Below are 18756 nucleotides of genomic sequence, written 5' to 3'. Positions count from 1 at the left end.
CTGCGGGGTCAAACGCATTCTTTCTCAAGTCCTTCCTTCCCCCCACGCTGTGCCACAAATAGCCCCCACATGGATTTTTAAGTGCCTTCTCCTCTCTAGGTGTAACTTCCTGGTAAAGGCAGAGATGAAGAAGTGTTGGGCTGAGCTGAAATGCTGGCAGTGACTGGGGCACATTTTCCTTAGATGACCTTTGAAATTCTTTCCAACTTAAGGATGCTAAGCTCCAGCAGAGCACAGATTCTGGGGACTGTCTTTGCGGAGCCCAAGAAATGAAGGGACACAGACAGGTTCCTTCTGTCCTCTTTCTGTGTCTGTTATGAATATAACCACAGTTTTCTAACTATTGGCTTCCAACTCAGGGTCAGAGGCAAAATCATCTAGAAAAAAAATTTTTTTTCCTGTTCTTCATGGAAAATGTATGTATGCATTATGTATGTATGTCTTTTTAGGGCTGCACCTGCAGCATATGGAAATTCCCAAGCTAGGGGTCAAATTGGACCTGTAGCTGCCGGCCTACACCACAGCCTCAGTGGCTGGGGATCTGAGCCACATCTGTGACCTATGCTGTAGCTCACTGGCAACTCCGGATACCTAACCCACTGAGCAAGGCCAGGGATTGAACCTGCGTCCTCATGGATACTAGTCAAGTTCATTACCGCTGAGCCACAATGGGAACTCCTGAAAAATCTGAAACAGCATTATTGAGACACAATTTGTATACCTTACAACTCACCCCTTTAAAGCGTGCGATTCAATAATTTTTTAGTATAGTTACAATGTGCAATCATCACTATGGTCAATTTATAGTTTCATAACCTCAGTAAGAAATCCTCTATCCTTCAGCTTTCACCCCATGCCCACATCTCCATTCTGCCCCAAGCCCTAAGCAGCCACAAATCTACATTTTTTTTTCTATAAATTTCCCCATTCTGTATTTTCATCCGAATTGAACTATATGGCACACACTAATGACTGGCTTCTCTCACTCAGCGTAATGTTTCCAAGGTTCATTTATGTGCTCGCATGTATCCGTGTATGGATACACCATATTTTGTTTATCCACATATGGGCATTTTGATTGTTTCCACTTTTTTGGCTGTTGTGAATAATGCTTCTGTAAACACTTGTGTAGAAGGTTTTCTATGGACATGTGTTTTTATTGCTCTTTAGAAATAACTTTTTTTTTTTTTTTGCTTTTTTAGAGCCACACCCAAGGCATATGGAAGTTCCCAGGCTAGGGGTCAAATCGGAGCTACAGCTGCCAGCCACAGCCACAGCCACGGCAACTCAGGATCTGAGCCACGTCTGCAACCTACACCACAGCTCACGGCCACGCTGGATCGCTGATCCACTGAGCAAGGCCAGGGATCAAACTCGCATCCTCACTGATACTAGTCGGATTCGTTTCTGCTGCGCCACAATAGGAACTCGCAGAAATAAGTTTTAAAAACTTCATTTTGATTAAATTTTCCCACTGATAGGTAGTAATAAGCACTATCATAACAAAGGATACATGTTGCATCAGTCGTTGGTGTCTGGAACTGCGCTAAGTGTAATTCTAACTCATTGAATCCTCGTATGACTGGCCTGAGATGGTATTTTTTAATCCCTAGGTTACAGGTAAGAAACCTGAGGCTTATAGAATCGAAATAGTATAAGAGGAAAGAGAAAGTCCTAGATATCAACTAGGTTTGCTTCTCTTCTTAGGAGAACCAAACAGGAAAGACAGAGACTGATGCTGAAAAAGTTCTCTTCCAAAGGGTCACATCCCCTGTGACACTAAGACATCCCACCCCTCAATGTTAGGTTCAGTCTTCCAAAAAAGAAATGACATGCATCTTTATAGTTTGCGTCCAAAGCTACCTGCATGTTCCCTAATGGCCCTGATATAGAAAAATACTGCTGCAAAGATGACAGAAATAAACATATGCATCAAATAGATAAAGATCTTAGTCTTGTCCCATAGACCTGATAAACCTATGGTCCTGGTGGCCTAGTTTCTACATAGTTATACGTAAGGAAGCAGTTGGCAACCACAGATGGTTACAAGGGAATTCTAGTAGGTACCTGCATCTCTAAAATTATGCTTTGCTGGAGGAAGCCCTTTCAGACACCCTTTCTCCTGATCCCCCTGACACACCCAAGCATCCCCCTGGACGTTTTGCAAACCCTTACTCCCAACCCCGACATCCCAAGCATCCTCCATGGACGCTTTACACACCCTTACTTGCCCACACATCCCATCCCTCCTTCAGTCTCACCATGTTACTGCCTCTCAGGTCCTGTCTCTCTAACTAGTCTCCAGATTTTCCATTGCAAGAAACGCAGGAACAAGGTTGGTCAAGACAGGGTTTCCTTTGGAGAGTAGGGGCTGGGAGGCAGCAGAGGATGGTGGAACAGAGAAAAGTAAGAGGGGAAGAGAAGTAGGGAACTGCTACATATAATTACATTTTCTCCTTCCAGCTTCCAGCCTATGCCAGAGCCACAACAATGCAAGGTCCAAGCCATGTCTGCGACATACACAGCTCACGGCAACACTGGATCCTTAACCCATTGAGCGAAGCCAGGGATCGAACCTGCGTCCGCATGGAATGCTAGTCAGATTCGTTTCCACTGAGCCATGATGGGAACATCATCATTTTCCACTTTATTTTTTCAATAGTGAAAGTGGGAAAATTCTGACTTGTTCAAGGTCATCTGACTTGTTCGAGGTCATCATCTGACTACTAAGTTACCAGGAAAGGGAAGTAGATCTATCAAGCGAACTGTACACATGAATGGCAGGATAGCAAAATGAATCATTTACCTAGTTTTGACTAAAATGCAAATGGCTGACATTAGGTGGAGAGCTGATCTTATCTTTATCTTTATTATCGGCAGTTTGCCATTTCTCCTACTTGTGAAAATGTGTTTGTAACTTCCCAGATCAATACCCGCTGTACTTTTTTTGGGGGGTCTTTTTGTCTTTTTAGGGTCACACCCACGGCATATGGAGGTTCCCAGGCTGGGGGCCTAATTGGAGCTGTAGCTGCTGGCCCACGCCACAGCCACAGCCACAGCAATGCAGGATCCAAGCTGCACCTGCGACTTACATACACCACAGCTCAGCTCAAGGCAATGTCAGATCCTAAACCCACTGAGCGAGGCTAGAGATCGAACCTGCAACCTCATGGTTCCTAGTCAGGTTCATTTCCGCTGCGCCACAACAGGAGCTTCCCCTCACTGCGCTTTTGAGGTCACTTAGGGACATGTGAAGACAGACAGAATTTTTGAGTTACCCTATGTATCGGTTCCCAGGTCAGGTCAAAAAAAGCCATGCTCTGCTTTCCATCTCAGGTCTCACACAGAAGCCTGAGGGTGAAGAGTCTGGGGGCAGACCTGGACAGTGCAAGAAGATGGGCTCTCTCAGGTCAGGTGGATGGGGTTCAATCCCTACTTCAGCATTTGTTTAGAGGGGTGGCCTCCGGCAATCCATTGAATACTTCTGAACTTGTGTCTTCCTTTCATAAAATAGAGAAAACAGAATCTACCAGCATTATTGTTTCTAGGAATTAGGATGATGATTTTTTTTTTTTTACCTTTTCTAGGGCTGTTCCCACAGCATGTGGAGGTTCCCACTGAGCGAGGCCAGGGATCGAACCCGCAACCTCATGGTTCCTAGTTGGATTCGTTAACCACTGCGCCACGACAGGAACTCCAGGATGATGATTTATGTGAGGTATGTGTGTGTGTGTGTTGTGTACATATTTTCCCCAGGGGCAACGATTCAGTATTCACTAATTCAGTGTTCGAGGTGACTTTATAGACGAGAACTCTCGTGAATAGTGAGAACTGACTACATACTGGTTTCTAGCCCTGGGGTGAGTTAGAGGATGGAAAGGAAGCTATACCCATTCCTGGAAACTACCAGAGAGCTGGGGATGCTGTTTCGGGCTCATCTGCCCAGGCTCATAAACTCAGCTTTTGTCTGTGTCTCTATAAACATCACAAAATCCCAGACCTGGGAGGCCTCAGACTTTAAAGCTCATCTGTCTCTTTTCTTTTTTGTTCTCTTACTGTGGACCCTTAACTTAAAGGAAACCCTTAATATATAAATCAGATAAAAGCAGAGCTGTATCCTTGCAAGCAAGGACCCAGGGGAGCCTGGCGTCTTGACAGCCAGGAATTTCTTCCCCTCCTTTCTCCCAACCCTGCTCCTCAAGGGCACCTGGGCACATGCGGAGAACCCAAAGAATGCGAAGCCCACTGATTTAGCCCCACAGCCTCATGGTGTGCTTGAGTCAGTTCAGACTCCAGGAGGGAAATACCCTAAAAGTGCAAATTTTAGAAGTCCTAAATAGTAAGGCCTCTGAGTTCTGCAAGATGGCACAGTCCCTCGTCTCCCTGAGGTATCAAATAGTCACCCAGGACTTGCCTCCAATTTACCTCCTGTATCCCCAACCCACACAGCATCTAGGATCTAGTAAGAAAGGATTTTTTTTTTCTTTTCTTTTATGACTGCACCTGCAGCATATGGAAGCTCCTGGGCTAGGGGTGGAATTGGAGCTGTAGCTTTCCGCAATGTCAGATCCTTAACTCACTGAGTAAGGCCAGAGTTTGAACCTGCATCCTCAGGAACCTGTTAAACCACAATGGGAACTCTGGAAGGGTTTTTCTTATTTCACAAGGAGGACATCGCAAATATTAGGTGATTTCAATCCTAAAGAAAGTCAACACTTTCTATATAAACCCTGGCCATTTGTAATCCAGTTCAACAGTATCAAGGGGGAAAGGTTGGCTTTCCAGTTCACAAGGCTTTCATGAAAAATCCAGATTATTATAAAACCATAATTACAAAAGTCTCTCATTCTCCTCTAGTTTGGAACACTTTATACATTAAAAAAAATCTGTCATCTATCTATCTATTCACCTACTAACCTATCTGAATGTTTTCACTGAGTTTGCTCTAAAGTTTGGACAATGACTATCCAGAGAGGTCAGATGTCTTGTTCAAGGTCATACAAGTAGCTTGTATTGGAACTAGACCCAGTCTGAGGTCTTCTGCTTCTTGGTCCATTGCCTTCTCCACTCTTGACCTTGCTTACAGAAGTCACATCAGTAAGGGCATCTGACTTAGGAGACAGAACTCCACTGCTCAGCAAAAAGAGGGAAATCCTTTGTTGACCCCGTCACCTTTCCAGTTCAAACTAACTCTTGACCTCAACAACTCCCGGGGAGGCCAGATCCCAAAAGGATACAGAAATTTTAAAAGTTAGTTCCCTTTTGGCTTTTGAGTTCTGAAGGGACCCTGTTCTGGAGATTTAGGAGTGATTTGAGGGATTTTCAAGGGTGCAATTGATGATACAGCTGACTTTAGAACCAAATGCTTGTGTTCCAGGGACCGTATCGTATTTCCCTCCCCAAACGGTTTTACTTCCAGAACCTTCTGGGCTCTGGAATCCTCCGGAGAGAAGCTGAGAGGTGGCTCTTTAAAAATGGCTGCTCAGAACGTGCTCATCTCTATCTTTCCGGAGGGGCTGTCACCCACACCTCCTCTCTGTCCTGGGCCCTTTGCCTGAGAGACGAAGGCTCAGGCAAGCCAAGCTCTTCCACCAAGGAAACTAGCTGCCCCACTCCCAGGAGTCTGATCCTGCTGCCACAGAGGGTCCAGGAAATCCCCAGAGGAGGAAGCTCTGGCCTCCTACCTGCTGACACACCTCTAGCCTCCCCTTCGAAGACTGGAGGAAACACAGCCGTGTCCCTTCTAGAAATGCTGCTCATTTGCTGACACTTCCCTCTTGGCCTTGGGGGGCTGGTCTTGTGAAGGCCCATCCTTTTCCCCAGGGCTGGCCACATACCCCCAGGGCATCCTCACACCCTGGTGCTCTGGTTAGGCAGCAAAATCTCTCTAGGAGTTCCCTTCTCGGCTCAGCAGTTAGCAAATCCAACTAGGATCCATGAGGATGCGGGTTCCATCCCTGGCTTCCGCTCTGCGGGCAAAGGATCCGGCATTGCTGTGAGCTGTGGCGTAGGCTGCAGACACAGCCCGGATCCTGCATTGCTGTGGCTGAGGTGTAGGCCGGCAGCTGCAGCTCCTATTAGACCCCTAGCCTGGGAACCTCCATAAGCTGCAAGTGCAGCCCTAATAAGAGAAAAAAATATATAAATCATTCTAAGGCACAAACAGACCCTACGCTGAGCAGAAATGCAGGTACACATAGGAAGGGACTTCCTGGACAAAGGACTTCCACATACCTGGCAGATGACACCCAGCCACCAGTCCCTCCTCTGCCTTCCCCGGGGGTGGGGGGAGGAAGAGCACAGAAGTGGGTGCAAGACTCGCCCTGCTCGCCGGGGAAGCCCTGAGTCCACCCCGTCTCTCCAGGGCCAGGGGCAGGGGCCAAGCCTGGGCTCTTCTCAGTCCGTGTTGGTTCTGAAGTCCTCTTTCTGCTAAAACGGATCAGCTTATGGGTCATCAGGTCGATCCGACAGGGAACATCCTGTCACCTACCACGTCACCCCAGCCGGGAAACCTAACTTCTTCCCCGCCATTATGAACATGTAGCTCCCAGGTCCACAGACACGGGGCGCACCCAGCAGGTGGACAGGATGCAGACTGATACGAAGGCAGTGGAGATGGAGGGATGTTTAAAAGTGAATTTTAAGCATCTCTGTTCTTAACCAACTCAGCCACCTTTCTCTGCAAGGCTCCCCTTCCTACATTCTTCCCTGGAGTCTCTCCTCAGTTTCCCTTCTCTTGGAAGAGTCCTCTCCGCAACATTGTTCTTCCCCGTTCATTCCCGTTTCATTCATCAGAACGATTTAACTTGGCCAAACGCCCACCTCCAAGGGGAGGTCCTCCTTTGGTAACGTGTCCAGACCTACTGGCGGGTCCCTTCCTTGGCATCCATTCATTCACACTCCCACAAGCAGAAGGCAACCGGACAATGTCGATGGAAAAAAACCAGGCACAACCTAAGAGTTGAGAGCTAAGTTTTATTTGGGGCAAAAGGAGGACTGGGGCCGGGGAGGTGGCATTCCAGGTGGCTCTGAAATACTGCTCCAAAGAGGTAGGCGGGATGTCAGCGTGTGCAACTTTGGTGAAGAGGGAGGTGCATGCAACTGAGTGCACTTTTTTTTTTTTTTTTTTTTTTGGCTTTTTGCCATTTCTTGGGCCGCTCCTGCGGCATATGGAGGTTCCCAGGCTAGGGGTCGAATTGGAGCTGTAGCTGCCGGCCTACACCACAGCCACAGCAACACGGGACCCGAGCCGTGTCTTCGACCTACACCACAGCTCACAGCAACGCCGGATTCCTAACCCACGAACAAGGCCAGGGATCGAACCCACAACCTCATGTTTCCTAGTCGGATTCGTTAACCACTGCGCCAAGATGGGCACTCCCCGAGCCCACATTTTACAGAAGGTTGCGGCGAGTCATGCAGAGAAGACATCACCATGAAGGATGTTAGTGCTTGTCTAGATATGAGGAGATGCAAGAATTGGGCTCATAAAATTTTCTCCCGAAACCATCTACCTCTCGGAAGACCTGTTCTGCCAGTTTTCCCAGAGCCTCACTCCTGGTCTCCACCCTGAGCTCCTTTCAGGGGGTTGTGGAGGGTCGGCAGCTGCAGGGGCTCATGGTTCAGCCCTTGTAGGGGCAGATGGCAAGGGCCCGTCTCCAATTCACATCAGGGATGAATTTCTACAACTGATTCTACTTCCTTAAGAGCCGAGGCATCTATGGTTAGTTTTCCTTTGAAGAGCAAGACTCATCTCTCTGTAAATCACCAACTTCAGCCTTGCCCTGGCCCAGGCACCTCACGACCACCATGCTGAACACCGTGGGTACCAGCTGCCAGCTATGATGCTAAATGCCCTTCATATACTTTCTCGTTCCGCCCTCCATGCCGTACAAGGCAGGTGCTGTCATTCTCTCCTTTAACAGGGAAGGCAGCCGAGGCTCAGAGAGAACATGTAACTTGCTCCAGATTGTAGCGCTGAGGATTATCCTCGGGATGTGTCTTTTTTTTTTTTTTTTCCCTTTTTCTAGGGCCGCATCTGCAGCCCATGGATGTTCCCGGCTAGAGGTCTAATCGGAGCTGTAGCCACCAGCCTACACCAGAGCCACAGCAACAAGGGATCGAGCCATGTCTGTGGCCTACACCACAGCTCGCGGCAACGCTGCATCCTTAACCCACTGAGAGAAGCCAGGGATGGAACCCGTAACCTCATGGTTCCTGGTCGAATTTGTTAACCACTGCGCCACGACGGGAACTCCAGGATGTGTCTTCTTGACTTCTCCGTGGTGCTCTTTAACTACAGGACACGGATTCCCCTGTCCCCTATGTGGCCGCAGAACCAAACTTCCTGAGGAATCAAGGACCCAGGTAACAACTGGGGCCCCATAGGCTGTGCACACCACTGCCTCGTCATTGCTAGAGAACCTTTTCAACCTCCAAAAATGTGGCATTCTGCGCTAACCCACCATTTGACACATCTGCAATAAATGAAAAACTAAACACACAGCTGAGGATATAACTCAGCTAACCTCGCTCCCAAATGAGGCAGATTCCAGATAGAAAGCAGATTTTCATATTTACTGTATGTGACAGCTGGAGGAATTAAATGAATCATCTGTCTATCTCCATCGCCTCGTTCCTCCTGTGCTGTATGTATCTATCCCTGGGGTTGTCGGTCTTCCCGTTCCGGGAAGACAGATCAGTGTAGTTTCAATTATTAATTCCATGTTTGGATCACAGTAACACCAGTTCCAGTTCAGTGACCTGCAGTTCCTATTGATTTAAGTGATGAATTATCTACACCGCCATGTATTATTAACTTTATTTTGTCTCTTATTCCTTCCGCATTCATGCATCAAAATAATAAAGCACCATTCACGGGCTAAAAGGACCCGTTTCCCTTCTCACATTTCCCAGAGGGGCGAAGCCAAGGCACACCAGGGAGGTAATTACGCGGAGCCGGGGATGGGGCTGGATATTTATTTTGCCCGTGAATTATTTATCTCCGCTGTGAATTTGGGGGAGGGTGTGGAACAAGGACCTTGAGTGGTGGCGGCGATCTGGATGGGGCGCAGAGGGGCCCGGGAGGGAAGTTAATGAAGACGAGTGAAGATTGGAACCTTGGAGTTCAAAGGAGGTCAAATAACCTCCCTCCAGAGGTCCTGCTCTGACACAGGAGGATGGGAGTGGGTGTGGTGATGGTGGGACTGCGAAGGGGAGGAGGCAAGGGAAGAGAGCATCAAGTCTCTCGCAAAGCTGTGCGCTGTCATGGCAAGACCTACCCAGCAAGGTCAGACCCTAGGGAGGCAGGGAGCCGTGACTGTCTGGCTGACACTGGTTGGCTTTTGGCTGCCTCCCATCACCTGCATCTCCTTCAGAGAACAGCACCCCGACCTCTTCCCGGCTGCGGAACTGCCTTTCCCTGTATACGACCTGGTAGGACAATTCATATGGATGCCCCGCCATCCATTCCCTGGCCAAATGCATGGCCCACGCTGGGCCAGTGAGATTCTCCCTCCATGGCATTTGAATTACGGGCCAAGGGACCCCAAACCTGAAGGCAGCTGACATCCATTTGTGAGCACCGGTGCCTGGATACAGCTGTCCCGCAATCGCTGCTCTTGAGACCCTCTGAAGATGATCAGTGCCTGTCTTCCTAAGCCCTGTTTTTTTGATTTGAGCTGCCCCTCCCCAAATGCTTTCCAAACACTCCCCTTTGAATGAACTTGATTTGCTTGTATTTTGTCACTTTCAACCAGAAAACTCTGGCTCAACGGCCAAAGGACTTGGCTTCCTCCGGCTCGTCATTGAGCCTGAGAGATGGAAAGAGGAAGATGCTGGAGGCCTTGTCTGTGCCCCTCCTACAGTCAAGCAACCCTTGCACAGAAGCGGAAGGACGGGTGGCGGGAAGGTGAAAACGTCCCTCTGTTCAGGCTCTCATTCCAAAGGAACCCACCCTCCCAACCTCCGGGATTCCTGGTGGGGCTGGAGAGACCGCCACCTGGCAACCCCACCCAAAGGGGAGACCTCAGGGCAGGTTGCCTGCGGTCAAGCACCCGCCTGTGAGTTGAATCCAGGGAGGAAGGAGAGACACCCCAAGACCGTCCAACTTGCATGGGAAGCACAGGCTGCTGGACACGTGAACGTTTCCACGTGCAGAGTATCGGAGCATTACCTGGGTCTCTTTGCTAAGTCTGTTCCACCCAGAGATGGCGAGAGGAAGCCTCGCCTTGGGCTGCTCCCATCCTGTGACTCACAGCTCCCTGGGTACGAAGCGGATGTCACCATTGTTTCATGGGAGTTCCCAAGTGCCACCCTTCATGCATCTGATTCAGACCCAGAGCCTTTGGCCTGCGCTTCCCTTGCTTTTTTTTCTTCCTCCCCATCGTCCCCCATCTGAAGAGCACCGACCATGCTCCAGGTCGCATCTGATCTTGCCGGGCAGCCCAGCCCCTCGCCAGAACGAGGGACTGGGCCCAGCCACGCCAGAGGCATGGGGTTCTTCCTCTTCCCCCAACTTCCCCAAATAAGGAGAAGAGGATCAGAAAACCACCTTGATGAGATTATAGGGAAGAGCGGGTCAAAGATTAAAAATCCGCTGCCTCTCATTATTAGGGGAGGGATGACAGATTCAGACCAGAGCACAAAAGAAAATACATTATTTCAAAACAGGATATGAAACCCAGTCCCGGGCGATTCGTCTCTGTTAAGTAAATTTACTATCTAATCTTTTAACTGTCTCCTGAAATTGCCGGTCCAAGACCCCCTCCCTCCTGGGCTGGAAGCTCAACCTCGGGCTGGGGCTGTCATCTGCGCTGCGCTCCATCAGCACGTTACTGGAACTGGGACTCCTCTCACGGGGGAGGTGGGGGGCAGAGGTGGGGGGCGGCGGGCGGAAGGGGCTGGGAGCGAGACGCACCTCCTAATAAAAACAGGATGTGTGTGCACACAGACCAGCCCAAGCAGGGGCCGGGCGGGGCCGGAGGACAGGGGAGGTGGTCCTGGCTGTGCGCTTCATGCCAGGCCCATCAACCAAGGAGACTCCTCTTCAGCATCACTCTGGATTCTTTCCGGGGAAACGAGACCCTCCCCCTTTCCGCTCAGCCCCAAGGGGGCCCCGTGCCAAGGAATCCCATCTCCTGGATTGTTCCCGAACCAGATCGATCTTCAAAGCTTGGATGTGAAGGGAAGGCAGCTTTGCAGGCCAAATACCGCAGGCCTGTGTGGGGCCCGGGGAGCACAAGATGTGTGCTTGGGGGCCAGACAGGATCCCGGCACCATCCAAGCAGGGAGGAAACAAAGAGAAAACAGGACACACAGAAAACCAGGGTCTACTTCTCCGTATCTCTCTTGGCTTGGGCGCCACCGTCAACACAGAGCATGAGCATCGGAAACGTGGGCTTTCAGACCCCAAGCAATGCCTTCCCTCCTCTATTTACCAAAAGGAACACTTCTTTTTTTTTTTTTTTTCCCCTCTAGGCTTCGCTGTTTTCTCATCGTGTGTTTAGTCTAAAAGGCTGAACGACTGCACAAAGAAAAGTTCTCTCCAAGAATGAGTTTTCCAGAAAAAGCTCTGCAGACAAGGCTGGTATGTGCCGCGCTCCCCGCAGCCCAGCCGGGAGAATGGGGCATGTGTTTAACAGGCGGGGGCTGGCGCAGAGCTGGACTCCCCGAAGGATTCCCGAGGTGCTCTGTTTGTGTGATTTATCCCTTCTGGAAAATCCAAACATACAAATGCGCCTGCTGCAAAGGAAGGGCAGGCCTGGGACGTGGGCTCCCAAGCAAAGCGAATCACATACTGCTCGCCTCCTCTCCTGGATGTTAATCTTTGTAGGTTTCAACCAAAGCAGATCAAAGAGAGGTGTAGTCGTTTTGCTGGAGATCAGCAGGTATCATTCCTTTCTCTCTCCCTCTCTCTGTCTGTCTGTCTGTCTGTCTCTTCCCAGACAGAACCCTGGAAGAGGGAGACCTGGGCAGAAAGGGACATCCTTCCACTCCTGGGATATCAGAGCCGGCCATCATCTAGTTCATCAGGGAAGCAAAACCACACGACTCCCAGCCCCCTCGCTTCTACAGAACAGACCCAATCCTCAGAAGAATCCAAACTCTTTGTTGTGGAACCATTTACTCACAGGAGACTCAATTCACGTTGTAGAAGAGCTAAGACCAGTTCCACCTGCCTTTGCGATTCCAGCCACCACACTCTCTCTGCCCTGCATAAACTGTCCTAGGGAGCGATGCCCGGGTTTGAGGCTTGCATGGAAGCTGATGGGGACGGCAGACAGCGTTCAAAAACGTGTGGTCACTCAGACGTCATCTGTCCGGGTGGTGGGGGTGGGGGGTACGTCCGAGGAACTTCCTAGGGCTTCGAACTCATGATTTTAGGGGAGCTTCGAGACAGTCCTGTGAGGTCAACACTTTTGCTTTCCTCTGTCTGTTATATGGAGGAGACTGAAGCTCAGAGAGTGTCCGGCCTTCACCAAGGCCACCCAGCTTGTAAGCAGCAGAGCGAGGGTGAAGACCATGGCCTGTCTTTCTCCATAGTCCGAGGTCTTGCGTCCCCATGTGGACTTGGGCAGTAGGACAAGGCTTCAGGAAGGCCCCAGAGTTTTCCACGCCCTTTGATCCAAGGGATTTCACTTAAGAAAACATGCCTTTGTCTGAAGGCAGAGAAAGCTATATTTACAAGGGTGTTCACTCACTATTGAGAACAGCAGAAATAAGGGAGAAAAATACCGTAGTGGATGAATAGAGTAGCATTATATTCCGCCAACAGACTATGACGTAGTCATTAAATCGCTGGGCTAGAAGACAACTTCGTGACATGGGAATGTTTACAAGGCAATGGCAAGTGAAAAAAATGAGTGCCTGGCCAGATGTCCATCTAGAAAGCAATGGATACATCCATCCTGGTAGAGCCATACCCTGGAACACCACGACGCTATGGAAAGAAGGACTGAGTTCTCAGCAAGTACTGACCTAGCAGGATTTCCCATTTTTGCTCATTTGTACTCCCCGCCCCCAGAGCATTTTATCATTAAGAAAACAAAGCATTAAAAACCAATTGTAACAATCGTGGGCAGGGCACTATTTTTAGGAACTGTCTCAATATAGGATTTTGTCCTGAAGGGTGTGATGGTGATACATCCGAGCCAGGCTGCTTTGGTTTGGGAGCAGGCACGGAGTCTGACTCACACATGGGTTTGCTCAGCCGTGTGTCCTGGGCACACTGCCGCAGGGGAGGGGGCGGGGGGGGGGGCTGCTCCCAGGTCAGAGCTTGGTAAACGGGGAGGTGGGGGTGGGATCTGAATGGAGACAGGGTGGGGAAGACGGAGGACTGTGATGAGGCTGGGAGGCTGCAGGGAAGGTGGACTGGACAGCTATTCTCTCCTCCAGAACAGCAGTGCCGGAGCGGTGGCGGGGGCTCCCCACACAGACCCTCCCTCACCCCCATCAAAATACAATAAAACAGGTAAAGCCTCAGGTGGCAGGGCCAGCAGCCGAGAGCAGGCCTAATCATCTGGCCCAGTTCCCAGCCAACACTCCCTGCCTTTAATTATTGCAGATCGAGACGATTGGGACACCCGGCACCCCAGGCACTGCTGCCCCCCCCCAACCTTTACTATAATAACCGTAAGTCTTAATTTCTTCTTTGATCGATAACTCCATGCCTGAAATCCAAAGATACATCATCTACTCTGACTGTCCTCTGATAAATGGTTTGAATCAATGTCAGGCGCATTATTTCCTAGAGCCCTGGATTACCGTATCGAAGGCATCTGGTTTCCCAATACGCTACCACGACCCTGGATAGTTCAGGGCATTGAAGGTGGGAGCCAAGACGGGCGTCCCATAAACTTTCAGGTGATCAGGGCCAGTCCACCAGCTGCTGATGACTGGCCTCTGAAGACAGAAACACAGAAGCTGAGGGCGAGGTGTCCAGGAACTTCCGCAACCGTCAGACGCTGTCGCTTTCTAGGTAGGTGCCATTCATCACCTGCACCACCCTTCCTATGACCAGTGCGCCCAGTGGTGAGGTTATTTCCCCTTTTTCTAATTACATGTATTCTCATTACGTTTGTTTTCTTCAGATGTCACTCTGTGCCTGAGTAATCATTACATCTTGGGCATGTCTTCATTTCGTTTTCCTAGGAAGTCATTTTATCATATTTTACAAATGTATTAGCCTATAGGTTGGAGAGTTATCTTACTTTTTACAATTTTTTTAATTTTTAATTTTTTTGTCTTTTTGCCTTTTCTTGGGCCGCTCCCACGGCATATGGAGCTTCCCAGGCTAGGGGTCGAATCAGAGCTGTAGCCGCCGGCCCACACCAGAGCCACGGCAACGCAGGATCCGAGCTGCGTCTGCAACCTTCACCACGGCTCACGGCAATGCTGGATCCTTAACCCACTGAGCAAGGCCAGGGATCGAACCCGCAGCCTCATGGCTCCTAGTCGGATTCGTTAACCACTGCACTACGACGGGAACTCCAAGAGATTTATTTTACTTTTTTAAAGAAACAAATCTGTCTCCACAGATAGTTTGGAGGTATCGGCCCAGTCCTCCTAGCTTATTTATTTATTTAGTTGAATTTTTAAAATTAAAACATAGTCGATTTACAATGTTCTGTCAATTTCTGCTCTACAGCAAAGTGACGTAGGCATACCTATATACACATTCCCTTTCTTTTTTTATTTTCTTTCTTTTTTTTTTTTAGGGTCGCACCCATGGCATATGGAGGTTCCCGGGCTAGAGGTTGAATCAGAGCTGTAGCCGCTGGCCTACACCACATCCACAGCAACACCAGATCTGAGCCGTGTCTGTGACCTACACCATAGCTCCTGGCAACGCCAGATCCTTAACCCATTGAGCAAGGCCAGGGATCGAACCTTCGACCTCATGGATACCAGTTGGACTCATTATTGCGGAGTCACTCCCTTCATTGCCTTTCTTATATTATCTGCCATCATGATCTGCTAAGCCTCTCTTAGCTTTTTTGATTAATGGAGATAATCAAGAATTTAACAGAGCTGGCATCTGGGGTACAGCTTCATCTTTGAGTAGAACCCCGGCTGGGTGACGCTTCCAAGGAGCCTCAGGGCGTTCCAAGAATCTCTTTGGACTAGGGTGATGGGAAGGTCACTGGACAGAATTCTGGAGCGTAATCTCCTTATCGCGTGCTGAGGTTTTTAATGTCCTTTTTGCAAACACAGTCATGACCCCCACTGTACCCCGCCTCCTTGCAATGTCACTCAAACTTTCTGGTTTGCATAGGTGTGCTCAGCAACAGCACATTCAACAATTAAAAAAAATTTTTTTTTGTCTTTTTAGGGCAGTACCCGAGGCAAATGGAAGTTCCCAGGTTTGAAGTCAGATCGAAGCTGTAGCTGCCAGCTGACACCACAGCCACAGCAACGTGGGATCCAAGCTGCATCTGAGACCTATTCCGCAGCTCACGGCAAAGCCAGATCCTTCACCCACTGAGCGAGGCCAGGGATCAAACCCACATGCTCATGGATACCAGCTGGATTCTTAATCTGCTGAGCCACAGTGGGAACTCCAGCAGCATTAAATTTTTATTTAAAAACACCTCTGCTATGGGAAAATGTATATAAAGATGGGGGAGGGGAGGAGAAGATGCCTCCCGTAGCTCTGACTTCCTCTGCCCCCTCCTTCGACTTCCTTGCTTGGTTTCCTTTGAAAAAGGACAATCATGCATTTGTAGCCTCGCGGTCAAAGCCGCAGAGTAATCCAAATGGCACGGCGAGAAGTGGTCACGTCGCTGTCCTGGAGACCTGGGTGAATTGATGTTCCTGTCTTGGGCGACATTTCCATCCGCGTTTGAGATGGATTTGAACGTCAAAAGGCTAAGTCCGACTTCCTGATATCCACTGGCTCCAGAAAACTCAGCGATCAAAACATCGCTCCCTGTGCAGGAAAATGCCCCTGGCTTTGGAGAGATCTCACAAGCCTCATCCCGCACGTAAACTCCCCAAGATTATCTAAAGCCAGGGATTTCCCTGTCTGGTGCCAATTTATCTTTTCACATAAATCAATAGTGGGCCAGCGCTAAGGTTTTCTCTGCCTAAGCCCTGCAATCCCTTCCCTGAGGAATGGGAGCAAATATCATCTTCATCAGAAATATTGCAGATCCTAAGTGGGGCTTTGATGTTGCCCTGTTTCTCTGAGGCGAACATGCCTTGGGGGAGGGGCACGGACCGTGGGGGGTGGGCAAAGGCAGAGGCCTGGGGGTTCCCTGCTCCTTGGTTCCACCACCTCTCAGCTGGGGGCCCCGGGGGGGGGCATCTCGCTGTGTCTCAGGTTTCTCACGTGCCCCATGGGGAACGTGACTCCTAGAATTGCTATAGCAATTCGATTACAAAGCACTTAGAGCAGAGCGTGGCCCAGGCCAAATATTATTTGCAATGACCATATACTTCTTTAAGAGGGTCTAAGTTGTTTCTGAAAGGTGTTTTGAGGTGCCTCAGGCAGAACAGAGAAATCAAAAACAACATTTCCTTTTTCGAAAGAACCCAAATCCCCAAATTTGACTTTTGGGTCAAAAGGACAGGAGGGGCTTATTACCATATTAACAGGAGACCAAGGAAGAAAGGAAAAGAAGCAAAGAGGAACGGAGAATTTGACAGGGGAGTTCCTTTTGGGATGCAGCAGAAAGGAATCTGACAAGTAATCATGAGGTTGAGGGTTCGATCCCTGGCCTTGCTCATTGGGTTAAGGATCCAGCATTGCGTGAGCTGTGGTGTAGGTTGCAGACGTGGCTCAGATGGATCTTGTGTGGCTGTTGCAGCGGCCAGCAGATGTAGCTCCAATTTGACCCCTAGCCTGGGAACCTCCATGTGCTGAGGGTGGAGCCCTAAAAAGCAAAAAAAAAAAAAAAAAAAATTTTTTTTTTTTGATAGGGAAAATAAAGACTAAAAGGATTGGGCAATACACTTGAGACAAACGAGACCATCATTTGACTGTGAAACTGAGGGCCATAAAATTACAAATAATAATCGCAGGACTTTGCACAGTCCCAAGGGAGGAGGGAAATAGACAGAGACCAAGAGAATCTCAAAAGCCGGAGAGCACGAGGCGGGGGGGCAAGAACCCCGTGCGGGACTGGCTGGGCTGCCAGGGCCTCGTGCCCAGCTCCTCAAACCGCATCGCCCTCCTTCCCAAGGGAACTGGCTATTCATCTGAACCCCCTAAAGGAGAACCAGCTACCCCCTCGAATTGCCCAAACTCAGGTAAGTCACCTGGCATGCTTCCCGCCCACTCTCTCGGCTGGCTTGTCTTTTCACCCCGACGGCCTCTGATCGTCATGAAGTCAGGGCGGCCCCACAGCAAAAGGCCAAGCTGCAGGAGAAAGCTCTTTGGAGCCCTGGGAGCTGGCCAGGTGAGACCGCGTGGGGCCTGGGGACCGCTTGCTGGGACCACGTCAGGGCGGCTGTGAAGACCTGCGGCTTGCCCTGCTTTTCCAAGAGGAGGGCCCATGGTGATGTCTTCCAGTCCATCATGGACTACTTCTAGAATTCCCGGGAAAGTTATTGGAAGACAAGGCTGATTTTCAGTGAGGCATGGATAAGATACGAGTGACAGGAGAAATTCACTTACAGAAGAACACGGCGAACCTCAGAAGACTTAGCAACCCAAGGGGCTTGTCAAACAGGCGGCTTGCTGGTCCTCCCACCCCACTCCCCATTCTGAATCACAAGGTCCATAAGAGGACCAGTTCTGCACGTTCAAGCCTCTAGATGATTCTAATAATAATAAACTTTAAGAAATAGTGATCCACAGATATCACAGACAGAAGAGAAATGCTGAGAGAAAAGCAACCAGAAACCTATAGATCCACTAACAGATGAATGGATTACGATGAGGTGGATATAGACAATGGAATATTACTCAGCTGTTAAAAAAACCCAGAATAATGCCATTTGCAGCAACATGTATGCAACTAGAGATGATCAGACTAAGTGAAGTGGGTCAGGAAGAGAAGGACAAATACCCTATGATAACATTACATGTGGAATCTGAAATGTGGCCCAAAGGAACCTATTTACACAACAGAAACAGACTCACAGACGTGGAGAACAGACTTGCGTTAGCCAAGAGGGAGAGTGGGGGGAGTGGTGGGCACTGGAAATTTAGGGTTGTTAGCTGCAGACTTACATTTAGAATGGCTAAGTGGGAGTTCCGTCGTGGCGCAGTGGTTAATGATTCCAACTAAGAACCACGAGGTTGCAGGTTTGGTCCCTGGCCTTGCTCAGTGGGTTAAGGATCCGGCATTGCCGTGAGCTGTGGTGTAGGTCCCAGACGTGGCTCGGATCCTGCATTGCTGTGGCTCTGGCGTAGGCCGGCAGCTACAGCTCCGATTCGACCCCTAGCCTGGGAACCTCCATATGCTGCGGGAGTGGCCCTAGTAAAGGGGAAACGACAAAAAAAAAAAAAAAAAAAAAAAAAGACTAAGTGACGAGGTCCAATACATAGCACAGGGAACTACATCCAGTCTCTGGGGATAGACCATGATGAAAAGCACATTAAAAAAAGAAAGCATATAGATGTATGCCTGAGTCACTTTGCTGTACAGCAGAAATTGGTACAACACTGTAAAGCAACTACAGTTTAACTCAAAAAATAAATTAAAAAAAAAGAAACCATAAATGAGGCATTTAAAATTTTCAGGTCATTTCATAGAATGATAGTGACCTTCAAGTGTCTTTCCTACAAGATGAGATTTCCTTAAGGGCAGA

General features: G+C 49.3%; 1 protein-coding gene and 1 long non-coding RNA gene across 20 annotated transcripts in view; one reads left to right on the top strand and one right to left on the bottom strand.

Moving 5' to 3' along the window:
• The window catches only part of SLIT3 (slit guidance ligand 3), a 914676-nt gene that overhangs the window by 323077 nt on the left and 572843 nt on the right, over positions 1-18756 (bottom strand). The window lies entirely within an intron of this gene.
• Positions 8003-18458, top strand: LOC146395637 (uncharacterized). The gene is made up of 2 exons (XR_014830889.1): positions 8003-14299; positions 18418-18458. It is a non-coding gene; the product is annotated as an uncharacterized LOC146395637 (long non-coding RNA).

The sequence above is a fragment of the Sus scrofa genome, chromosome 16 (genome assembly GCF_054392235.1).
Source record: "Sus scrofa isolate SSC_HxYL_T2T_F1_AM1 chromosome 16, Sscrofa_HxYL_maternal_Yorkshire_Landrace_v2.0, whole genome shotgun sequence".
Lineage (NCBI taxonomy): Eukaryota > Metazoa > Chordata > Mammalia > Artiodactyla > Suidae > Sus > Sus scrofa.
This window is presented reverse-complemented; position numbering and strand designations above follow the sequence as displayed.